Source organism: Chiloscyllium punctatum, chromosome 48 (genome assembly GCF_047496795.1).
Source record: "Chiloscyllium punctatum isolate Juve2018m chromosome 48, sChiPun1.3, whole genome shotgun sequence".
Lineage (NCBI taxonomy): Eukaryota > Metazoa > Chordata > Chondrichthyes > Orectolobiformes > Hemiscylliidae > Chiloscyllium > Chiloscyllium punctatum.
In genome coordinates, this window is record NC_092786.1 from 30,607,765 (window position 1) to 30,618,391 (window position 10,627).

General features: G+C 47.3%; 1 long non-coding RNA gene across 1 annotated transcript in view; it reads left to right on the forward strand.

Moving 5' to 3' along the window:
* Positions 1–9,444, forward strand: part of LOC140469160 (uncharacterized) — a 113,539-nt gene extending 104,095 nt beyond the window's left edge. The window contains exons 2-3 of the long non-coding RNA XR_011955990.1: positions 6,449–6,666; positions 9,035–9,444. This is a non-coding gene — a long non-coding RNA (uncharacterized lncRNA). The remainder of the gene's footprint in view (positions 1–6,448; positions 6,667–9,034) is intronic.
* Positions 9,445–10,627: the final 1,183 nt, after the last annotated feature.

Consider the following 10,627-nt stretch of genomic DNA (forward strand, 5'->3'; position numbering starts at 1 on the left):
CTCCAGCATCTGCACTCCTCACTTTCTTCCACAACACCATCCTCATGAAACTCCACCAGAGCAAGGTCAGTGTGGGACTCGATACATGAGCCTCCTCAGCTCATTGTCACTGAACAGAAAGCGGTCTCGACACTTTTAAACTAATTGTACAGCTACACTGTCTACATCAAACACTTTCAATCCAGGGGCATCACTGAGTTAGAAACCGAGTAAAAGATTCTATTCTCTGCAACTGAAACCAAAACTTCCCCTCTTAAAAACTGGAAGGAAAGCTGTCCCCGTCAAAGGCTCCCAGGACACAGACAGCACGTGGTGAAATACAGAGTAAAACTACCTCTACTCTGTGAATTTAAAATAAACAGAAAGTTGAACTCTCCCTGCATTGTCCCGATCAAACACTCCCCAGACAGGGACATAACATGTTTAGGTACAGAATAAAGCTTCTTCCACGTTGCCTGCATCAAACACTTCCATGGGTCTCACTGTCAGTCTCCTCAGGTGAGGGTGGGCAGGACCAAGCAGACACTTTCCTGTATCAATGAGCTACGTTTGATGATTGTATTCATGGGGCCTTCTCCATGAGACCTTGTGGAGTTGAATTCAGTCAGGTGACAGCACAGCAGCTCACAGCCGCTCCTATTGGTCCAAATGAAATAGGCCCACCTTGTGATAACTCGATGAGCTTAGTCATTGGTGGAAATTATAGAGATTGGGGCTGGTTGATTGGTTCAATGTTGCTGCTTCTGGTCACATTGGTGTCAGGTGAGAGCAGGTTGTGTGTAAGATCATGGGTGATTTTGTAGTGAGGGGTTTGTTCCCTTTGTTGGAGTTGTTTGTTGGTCTGAAACATGGCAACAGTTTCTGAGCCAGTTTTCCATACACAATAGTGAGAGCCAGCCCTGTTCCTCAGAGAATGCTTCTTCATGGGGGTCCTATTGGTTCCAGTTTCCGAATGTCTGATGTTGGGAGTGTGTCCCCACTACAGACTGTGATGGTTCAGTGTGGAGAGCACAACCTGCTGGTCAGGGCCCAGCTGGATTTATTTGGAAGCAGGCACCTGATTAAAGCTGCTGACCTGACCCTGGGGACAGCAGGTTATTGGCCAACCAGACTGTCTTCTTTGACTGTGGGCTGCATGAGTGTAGTAGCAGATTGCAGGTAATGGGGGTTGTCTAAACTTTCCAGAAGTTTGAAAGCCCAATGATTCCTGGTTGACGTCATTGATATTGGGAAGGACCATTCTCCTGCTTTCTCAAATACTCAGACTAGGTTCCTATCCTGGATTGGACTCTGCCTTAACTGTTCTCCTTCTCTAGTCCTGTGCTGCCATTTTCTCTGGTTTGGAAGCTTCTGGTTATATACATTGTTCTGTTACAATGTATGTTTTCAGTCTGAATTGGGTATCATGTGGTGATTTGTGGATGTTTTGGATACTGTGAATTTCCACAGTGCATCATTCTGTTTAGTTTTTCAATAGACATTATAGGAATGCAAATAATATAGCAGCATGGATTAGTGTGATGCTGCAAAAGCACAGCAGGTCAGTCAGTATACGAGGAGCAGGAAAATTGACACTTTGGGCAGAAGCCCTTCATCAGGATAGCAGCATGATGTGTTTAGTTTGAGGGAAGGTATCTTCCATTTCATCAGGTAAATGGATTTGACCTCCTTCCCACTGGGGAGTTATTGTATGAATAAACTGACTGCTGTGTCCTTGAGGGGTTCCACACTCGGCCTGTCAGTAAAACTGTTTGATTTCATACTGGTGACCTATTGTCTTCTCTACTTTTCTCAGCTCTTAGACAGTGCTTTTATTGCCTCAGCTTGCTACTAATCTCTTGGTATTGCATCAGTAATCTCTCCGCAAACCCAAAGGTTTCCTGATTACATTGGGAATTAGATGGCCAAAAGATCCTGGCATCCTCTTTCTGTAATAACAATCACCACGTCCCTGTTCCCTCAATATTTATTGCAAATACTGTCTGGGAACCCAACACCCATCCTTCTTTTAAACCAACTTTTGCATCAGGAATTCAAATCTGATCTTTTGGTATGATGTCAATCTTGTTAAACTGATGCTAAATGACTAATCCTTGACGTGTGACCCATTGCTCTTGAACAGTGGTCTCTCCAGCTCTGGGAATGTGGAGTGTGAGGTCGGTGGTTGGCTTCTTCTATCACACCCTGAAAGAATTGTCCCAATGGGATGGTATCATTGTGAGCCCTGTGTAGAACTGTCGCATTTCACATTAGCTCCTCATTGCTTAATCTGGTGTCTTCCAGATGACTGGAGATTTCCTTATCTACACCACCCACATCCCAAACTATCCTGGATCTGTCATTGTGAGAACCAATGGTGCTGTTGTTCCCATTGAATGTTGTTATCTGAGCTGAGAAACTTTACTTCACAGCTGCCCTGTCTCCTTCTCTTCTCCCTCCCTCTTTCTCCTTCACCCCCCCCGCCCCGCCCACCGCGCTCATCCACAGATTCAATCAACAAACACATTGACCTGGACCCAATATACCGACCACTGCAGCGGACAGCTGGAACTGACAACTGGAAGCGGCAGATTCAAACTACTACAAATGCTGGAGGAAGATCACAGAAGCGCTTCACAGGAGGCTCCCTAGCACTGAGGATGTCACCTAGACAGGGGATGAAATGTCTGCAACACAAATTCCCAGCTTGGCAAACAGAACCACAACGAGTACCCGAGCTACAAATCTTCTCAGACCTTGAAAGCTTGTACTTTCCAGAAGCTGCAGAATATGTAAGTTTATGTTGGGAGCGATGATGCATCATGTGGTTGATGGGCTGTTTCTGTTTAGCTGGACCCCATTGGAGGACATTTGTGCCTGTGGGGAATTGTGGGAGCACAAGGGAGATCCTGTCTCCCTCCAGAGGAAGGAGAGGCCTTGGCACTGAAGCTGGTAGGATGTTGACCCTCGAGATGTTGGGGCTCTCTCGTCACTCCCACTCCCCCTCCCTGACTGGGATGTTGATCTTGTGGAGTGTGAAGCTGGATTGAAGTGGGAAGGAGAGGCCTCACTTGGCCCCCTGATCATTCTGGATACTGCGCTGACCAACCTGGCAACTCAGTCCCTGACTGAGGGTGACGGAAGGATGCAGGAGAGGTCTCCAAGCGGTGAGTTGGGTGCCTGCTAGTTTCCCTTTCTGTCCCTGTTTTTCCTCAGTAACCATTGGTTTCTCCTTGGTTTTGTAAGTGTGGAGTCAGAGCTGGTTGTGATGGTGGTCCTGTCTGTGACAGCTGTCTGATTTCTGCTTCATTACTGGCCTTGTTCCTGTACAGGAGACACAAGCAAACACCCATCAACTGGTGATTGGAATAGTCAATAAAGCAGTGATTCATGGTGTCTTCTCTCTGGAGCTGGTTTTATTTCTGCATCCTTCCTTAATTTAAACTATTCCTGGGTACAATCTCTAGGTTTAGCCTCTCCAATCCATGAACTGAGTTTCCTGAATGATTTAATTGGGTTATGGCAGATATTTGTTGCTTCCAGTGTGCAGATTAGACCACCTTGGATGTATCAGTAACACCACCCCTCCAATTTCTGTATTCCCAGCTACTTTTCACCCTGGTCCAAGCCCTTGCCCTTGGATACCCCTACCACATTCCTGATGTCAAGCTTATGCTTGGAATGTTGACTCTCCTGTTCCTCAGATGCTGCCTGACCAGCTGTGCTCTTCCAGCACCACATTTTGACTGATCTCCACATCTGCAGTCCTCCCTCTCTGCCTGGTCCAACAGTCAGTTCCCATAAACACCCCCTTGATGAAAGGCAAACTCTCAAGGCATTGTCGCCTGCAACTCCAACTGTTTTTAAAGAACAGCTGTTTAGTCTCCAGGGTTGGCAGTTCCGCTTTCGTTCCCTGATGGGACAGGCCAAGCAATATCCCATAAGGGGACAGCCCCATATCTTTCCTTGGGGCTGTCCGCACTCGCAAAAGGGCTATAGGTAAACACTTAGTCCAAGAGAGTCTGGTTTCTACTACTAATTTCGATAACTACTTCTTGAGTGTCTGGTTCATTCTCTCAACCTTACCTGATGAAGGTGGGTGCCAAGGGGTGTGGAACTCCCAGGAGATACATAACCCTTCAGTACTCTCTGGAGTACCCTGGAAGTGAAATGAATTCCCTGATCTGAATCTATGCATTCCATTATCCCGTCTCTGGGAATTACGTGTTCAAGTATTATCTTGGACCCCCACTTGCAGTGGCAGTGGCTAAAGGGTATGCCTCCACCCATCCAGATCGGTGATCAACCACTACCAGCATATACCTCAGTCTTCCTACTCAGGGTAATTCGGTATAATCGACTTGAATGCTCTGAAATGCTCAGAGCCCAGGTTCTCACCCTCCTGGGACTTGTTTCCTCAATAACTTCTTGTTGACTTTCTTGCATGTTATACATCCCTCACATATCTGTTTGGCTATCGTATAGATCCCTTTGCATCCATATTTCCTTAAGACCAAATCACACATTGCTTGCACTCCCTGGTGTAAGACAGCCATAATTTCCTGCATCATCATTGTATTTAGCATCTCCCGGCCATCGGGTAGCATCCAGCGCCCGTCTACTGTCTGCGTAGCTCCCAGCTCTTCTAACTCTCTCTTTTCCTTCGCGCTAAATATCGGTCTTTCCCCCCCCAGGGTCCTGCACCATCGGTACCAAAATCTATATTGTCGCAGGTTGAGGGTTCAGAGCTGCCTCCTTAGCGACTTCATCCACCAATCTATTTCCCTTTGCTATGGGATCATTTCCCTGCTGCTGTCCATTTATGTGGACCATTGCTATTTCCTTTGGCAATTAAAGGGTTTCCAATACTTGCTTTACCAATTCCTCAAGCTAGTTCTTAAACAGTAGGGTAATCAGTCCCCTCTCCTGCCACATCTTCCCAAATGTGTGTGCCACACGGAAGGCATACTTAGAATTTGTGGAGACAGTTCCTTCTTTGCCTTCCAAGGTCTTAAGGGCCCTTCCTAGTGCATAAAGTTCACAAGTCTGTGCCGGCCAATCATTGGGTAGTGAACTAGCCTCAATAACACTCCCCTCTATTCCATCCACTACTGCATATCCATTGTGTCTTTTACCTTCAATCACTCTGGAGGACCTATCAATGAACAGCCTGGCCACTGCACGTAAAGGGATATCACTGAGGTTCATTCTTACTTTAGTCTGATATTCTATAATGCCGAGGCAGTCATGTTGTGGGTCTGAGGGAGCGTCATCCTCCCCTTTCCGGAGAACGGTAGCTGGATTCAGACAAGTGTCTGTGATCAATATAAGGTCATCCCTCTCTATTAAAATTGCTTCATATTTTAGAATTCTAGAGTCCGTAAGCCCCCGCCCCACTTTCTGATTTAATATGGTCTGTACCTGATGTGGGGTGCTGACTTTTAAGGCTTCCCCAAAAGTAAGTTTCCGACTCTCCTCTACCAATAAGGTTGTTGCTGCCACTGCCTGCACACGCTGTGGCCAGTAATGTAACTTTCCATTCTTTAATTAACAATAAATTAATGCTGTCATGTTTTAAATTAGCTTTGAATCAATATGACCGGTCACTGGGAGAGTGTGAAGGAATCCTGTTAATTAATATTGATTCAGGCTAATACAATTGATATATTATAAATATTAATTATATCTATATAATATAAATAAAATAATCATTATCTGTAATTCAGGGTGGAAACGCAACAAGTGGCTAAAACATTGTAGAAACTGTAATTGCGCAGTTCTATTTCTTTACCAGTCACTAGTGACTTATCGTTCTGTTTCGGTAATTGTTTTGCTCGAGCGCATTCATTTTTAAAAACCTCAACAGATTCGTCCCATCTGGGAACGAAAGTGGAACTGCCAACCCTGGAGACTAAACATCTGTTCTTTAAAAACAGTTGGAGTTGCAGGCGACAATGCCTTGAGAGTTTGCCTTTCATTAAGGGGGTATTTATGGGAACTGAATGTTGGACAAGGCAGAGAGGGAGGACTGCAGATGTGGAGATCAGTCAAAATGTGGTGCTGGAAGAGCACAGCTGGTCAGGCAGCATCTGAGGAACAGGAGAGTCAACTTTCCAAGCATAAGCTTGGCATCAGGAATGTGGTAGGGGTATCCAAGGGCAAGGGCTTGGACCAGGGTGAAAAGTTGCTGGGAATACAGAAGTTGGAGGGTTGGTGTTACTGATACATCCAAGGTGGTCTAAACTGCACACTGGAAGCAGCAAATATCTGCCATAACCCAATTAATCATTCAGGAAACTCCAGTTCATGTATTGGAGAGGCTAAACCTAGAGATTGTACCCAGGAATAGTTTAAATTAAGGAAGGATGCAGAAATAAAACCAGCTCCAGACAGAAGACACCAGGAATCACTGCCTTAATGACTATTCCAATCACCAGTTGATGGGTGTTTGCTTGTGTCTCCTGTACAGGAACAAGGCCAGCAATGAAGCAGAAATCAGACAGACAGCTGTCACAGTCAGGACCACCATCACAACCAGCTCTGACTCCACACCTACAAAACAAGGAGAAACCAATGGTTACTGAGGGAAAACAGGGACAGAAAGGGAAACTAGCAGGCACCCAACTCACCGCTTGGAGACCTCTCCTGCATCCTTCCGTCACCCTCAGTCAGGGACTGAGTTGCCAGGTTGGTCAGCGCAGTATCCGGAATGATCAGGGGGCCAAGTGAGGCCTCTCCTTCCCACTTCAATCCAGCTTCACACTCTACAAGATCAACATCCCAGTCAGGGAGGGGGAGTGGGAGTGACGAGAGAGCCCCAACATCTGGAGGGTCAACATCCTACCAGCTTCAGTGCCAAGGCGCCTCCTTCCTCTGGAGGGAGACAGGATCTCCCTTGTGCTCCCACAATTCCCCACAGGCACAAATGTCCTCCAATGGGGTCCAGCTAAACAGAAACAGCCCATCAACCACATGGTGCATCATCTCTCCCAACAACAACATCCCTGAGGGGCAGGGAGAAGGAACTTACATATTCTGCAGCTTCTGGAAAGTACAAGCTTTCAAAGTCTGAGAAGATTTGTAGCTCGGGTACTCGTTGTGGTTCTGTTTGCCAAGCTGGGAATTTGTGTTGCAGACATTTCGTCCCCTGTCTAGGTGACATCCTCAGTGCAAGGGAGCCTCCTGTGAAGCGATTCTGTGATCATCCTCCAGCATTTGTAGTGGTTTGAATCTGCCGCTTCCAGTTGTCAGTTCCAGCTGTCCGCTGCAGTGGTCGGTATATTGGGTCCAGGTCAATGTGTTTGTTGATTGAATCTGTGGATGAGCACAGGTTGACCTGGACCCAATATACCGACCACTGCAGCGGACAGCTGGAACTGACAACTGGAAGCGGCACATTCAAACCACTACAAATGCTGGAGGAAGATCACAGGAGGCTCCCTAGCACTGAGGATGTCACCTAGACAGGGGACGAAACGTTTGCAACACAAATTCCCAGCTTTGCAAACAGAACCACAAGCTTTCTTCCTGGAATCTCCCTGATCCACTGCAACAACTCTCAGGAGACAGGTGATGAACATCTGAGAGACAGTCAGGGACACAGTCACAAAAGTCAGTGATTAGTGACTCCCTCCCCATTGTGGAGGAGCACATCAGCAGTTTCCTCTTACCAAGGATCGCTCATCGCCATAGAAACGCAAGGCGTCCAGATCAAACCGAAGCTTGTCTGGCTCACACCCGTCTCTCGGCAACACAAACCGAAGCCCACCCTCACCTGAGGAGACTGACAGTGAGACCCATGGAAGTGTTTGATGCAGGCAACGTGGAAGAAGCTTTATTCTGTACCTAAACATGTTATGTCCCTGTCTGGGGAGTGTTTGATCGGGACAATGCAGGGAGAGTTCAACCATCTGTTTATTTTTAATTCACAGAGTAGAGGTACTTTTACTCTGTATTTCACCACGTGCTGTCTGTGTCCTGGGAGCCTTTGACGGGGACAGCTTTCCTTCCAGTTTTTAAGAGGGGAAGTTTTGGTTTCAGTTGCAGAGAATAGAATCTTTTACTCTCTTTCTAACTCAGTGATGCCCCTGGATGGAAAGTGTTTGACGTAGACAGTGTAGCTGTACAATTAGTTTAAAAGTGTAGAGACCGCTTTCTGTTCAGTGACAATGAGCTGAGGAGGCTCATGTATCGAGTCCCACACTGACCTTGCTCTGGTGGAGTTTCATGAGGATGGTGTTGTGGAAGAAAGTGAGGAGTGCAGATGCTGGAGACCAGAGTTCGGAACGTGTGGCAGTGGAAAAGCACAACAGGTCATGCAGCATCCGAGGAGCATGAGAGTCCACTTTTCCAGTAGGAGCTGTTCATCAGGATTGTGGATTGGGAAAGGGGGCTGAGAAATAAACAGGAGGTTAGGGGTGGGGGGCAAGTTAGCTGGGATGGCGATAGGTAGATGCAGGTGTGGGGTTTTGAGGGAACTGAAATTTCCTTTTGAAAGGGAAGATGTACTGGCACAGTGGTTAGCACTGCTGCCTCACAGCGACAGGGACATGGGTTCGATTCCAGTCTCATCGCAAAAACCTATGGTCAATTTAGAATAGCCACCTATTTGTATTGTGGGAGGAAACCCACACAGACAGGGAGAACTCCATGTGGAGAAATTGCCAAAGGAGATGGTAACATTAGGAATCCACCTGGAAACTTGTCTAGAGTGTCTGAACTGACGAGAAACACCAAGTGTTTCTCCCTCAGACACTGCCACATCAGAGCCATTCCTCTAGCACATTCTGCAAACAGTGATTTAATCAGAATGGAAAGCCCCTTTCCAAGGTGGTCATCATTCCCTGTACTCCCTGGAAGGAGCAAACAAGATCTTCCATAACCCAATCATTCAGGAAGCTCACTCCATAGATTGGAGAAGCTTAACCCAGGGATAGTTTAAACTAAGAAAGGATGTGGAAACAAGCCAGGTCTAGACAGAAGACACCATGAATCACTGCTTTATTGACTCTCCCAATCACCAGTTGATGGGTGTTTGCTTGTGTCTCCTGTACAGGAACAAGGCCAGCAATGAAGCAGAGATCAGACAGACAGCTGCCACAGTCAGGACCACCATCACAACCAGCTCTGACTCCACACCTACAAAACAAGGAGAAACCAATGGTTACTGAGGGAACGCAGAGACAGAAAGGGAAACTAGCAGGCAGCCAACTCACCCCTGGGATACTTCTCCTGCATCCTTCTGTCACCCTCAGTCAGGGGCTGAGTTGCCACGTTGGTCAGCTCAGTATCCAGAATGATCAGGGGGCCAAGTGAGGCCTCCCCCTCCAATCCAGCTTCACTCTCTACAAGATCAAACATCACAGTCAAGGGAGGGGAACAAGATGGGGGTGAGGGGAGATCCCAGCATCTAGAGGGCAATGTCCTACCAGCTTCAGGGCCAAGGTCTCTCCTTCCTCTGAAAGGGATCACGATCTCCCTTGTGCTCCCACAATTCCCACATGGCAACAGGCACAAATGTCACTGACTCCTCAAATGGGGTCCAACTAAACAAGAGGAACAGCCCATCAACCACATGATGCATCACCTCTCCCAACAACATCCCTGAGGGACAGGGAGAGAGAACTTACATATTCTGCAGCTTCTGGAAAGTACACGCTTTATTCCTGGAATCTCTCCAATCCACTGCAGCAACTCTCAGATGACAGGTGATGAACATCTGAGGGACACAATAGAACAGGTCAGTGTTTAGTGACTCCTTCCCCAATGTGGACAACCACATCAACAGCTTCGTCGTACTAAGGAACGCCCATCTCCATAGAAACGGAAGGCATCCAGGTCATACTGTAGCTTGTCCAATTCCCACCCGTCTCTTGGCAACACAAAGGTTGAAAAGGAGTCCTCAGCTTTGCTGAACAGGAGGCAACTGCAGATGGACAAAGGGCCATGAAGTGAATGGAGAGAAGCCACTGAGATGGGAGCAGCTGGAGAAAGCAGAGAGCTCCTTACCCATTGTAGTCAATGATGCTGTATCTCGGGGTGGAGTCCTTGTCTGGGCTCAGTGTCGCTACACAGCGATCAATGTACAGCTTCAGGGGCACATGGTTGGCCATGGAAACAGATGTCTCAACGTGAATGAGATCTCCCAGGAAGTAGACAGTGGAAGTGCGCTCTGTCAGCCAGTCACCTGAAGTACAGCAAGACAAGGGTTGGAGCCAATGGGTACAACTCCCAGAGAGAGACACCAGGAGATCCCTCCCCAGCCACCCATCACATACCATTCATTAGACGCAGGGAGAATGACAGATGCCCTTCTCCAGACCTGGTGGAGCTGAATGGGATCCAGGTGGGCTTGATGGGATTGCTGCTCACATTGCCCTTCCTGGGGAAAGGAGACAGGGCAGCCATTTTAGGACAGTGTCAGACAACAGCAGCAGGGGATCATACTGACAATCAAGTAATTGTTCTCACCTCAAATAACGACATTCAATGGGAACAACAGCCCCATTTGTTCTCACACTGATCGATCCAGGATAGTTTAGGATGTGGGTCAGGTGGGTGGTGTAGATCAGGAATTCTCCAGTCATCTGAAAGACACAGGTTTAGGAATGAAGGGCTGATCTGTAATGAGAAGGTTCTACACAGGGTT